The sequence below is a fragment of the Lampris incognitus genome, chromosome 3 (genome assembly GCF_029633865.1).
Source record: "Lampris incognitus isolate fLamInc1 chromosome 3, fLamInc1.hap2, whole genome shotgun sequence".
NCBI lineage: Eukaryota > Metazoa > Chordata > Actinopteri > Lampriformes > Lampridae > Lampris > Lampris incognitus.
The window spans coordinates 91,300-92,987 of NC_079213.1; the positions used below are offsets into that span (position 1 = coordinate 91,300).

Consider the following 1,688-nt stretch of genomic DNA (forward strand, 5'->3'; position numbering starts at 1 on the left):
CAGAGAACACCACAGCAACAGAGACTAACTCTTTGTCGTACCCAAGCTAACGACGGCAATGGCATTCCTGATGGAAAGTACCAAGCTTCTCGGAGTGACAGTTTTGGATAACATTAATGGACGGCTCTTTCTAAATGTTTCACTTATGGTAAGGGTTTTATCTGTTCAGGCAGACAATCCCGCAGAAATACAACAGCAATAGAGACTGTCTGCCTAAGCAGATAAAACCCTTATACTAAACCTATCCCAACCCTTACAAAAACATGTAGAAAGAGCCAGCCGCTAATTATATCTGAACCAAACGCTCCGAATATTCCACCAGAAATGCCATTGCCGTGGTTAGCTTGGCTCCTGCTAAGACTTAATCCCACAAATAATACCATAGCAACAGAGACTGTCTTGGAGGTTGCCAAGCCAACAATAGCATTTCTGATGGAAAGTACAGAGCTTCTCGGTATGCAAGATTTGGATAAAACTAACAGACGGCTCTTTCAACACATTTGGGTTGGGTTTGTATTAGGGTAAAGGCTTTATCTGCTCAGGCAGCAAATCCCACAGAAAACCCCTCAGCAACAGAGACCAACTCTTGGCAGTAGCCAAGCTAACCACAGCAACAGCATTTCAGATTGAAAATACTAGGTTAACTTTATGGTTAGGATTGAATGCCAGAGCCAACACATGTCAACTGAGCACCTCTGCCAATGCCCAAGTGCTGGATTAGAAATACACCCAGGATTAGGGATATGGATAGATTGGTTAAGTCTAGGAGCAAATTGGGTGTTTATTCGTTATAACTGATCTCCCTTTGTCTTATATCTTGATTACTTTATCCCGTTTTAAACTTGAAAAGTTGTTGGTGGGGTTTGAAACAATGCAAGTGTTTTTTGTTTGTTTTTTTTTTAATTGAACTTTTCTGCAATTGCAATTTAATGTTTTAAGAGTTAAGACTAAGGTTTAGATCAAATTGATGATTTTCTGCACTTTTTTCCTTTTTACCATTCAGAACATGCCCCTTCTCTTGATGCTCCCATGAAAGGAACATTGAACATCATCTAAAGCACAGAGCGTGTGACTAAACCACGTCTCTGTACCCGCTTAGCGCTCAGGAAGAAGTACCCCAGCTCATCGTCGTGGGTGGCGGGACTCACTTAAGAAAAACATTTCTTACGATAAAACTAAAGAACCTATCCCTGAAAATAGGATTAGGTTTGGCTAAACGTAACGGATGGCTCTATATCTTTGGGTTAGGGTAGGGGTTTCATCTGCTCTGGCACACAATCCTACAGAGAATACCACAGGAAGACACCAACTCGTCGCAGTAGCCAAGCTAACCATGGCAATGGCATTTCTGATGGAAAGTACTGAGCTTTTCAGAGTAAAAGATTTGCATAAAATGAACAAAGAGAGCTTTCTACATGTTTCACTTGAGATAAGGTTTGGGTTAGGGCTTATCTGCTCAGTCAGACAATCCCACAAAAAAATACGACAACAGAGAATAACTCTTAGCAGTAGCCAAGCTATCCATGACAGTCATTTCTGATGGAAATACTGAGATTTTCCAACTGAAAGGTTTGGATAAAATTAACAGATTGCCCTTTCTACATCTTTCGTTTAGGGATGAGTTAGGCTAAGAGTATTGTCTGCTCAGGCAAACAATACAACAGACAATACCACATCAACAGCGACTA

At 40.9% G+C, this 1,688-nt stretch overlaps 1 non-coding gene across 1 annotated transcript; it reads right to left on the reverse strand.

Annotated features, from left to right (window-relative positions):
- Positions 1–994: 994 nt before the first annotated feature.
- On the reverse strand, positions 995–1,206 carry LOC130110906 (small nucleolar RNA U3). The gene has a single exon (XR_008810113.1). It is a non-coding gene; the product is annotated as a small nucleolar RNA U3 (small nucleolar RNA).
- Positions 1,207–1,688: the final 482 nt, after the last annotated feature.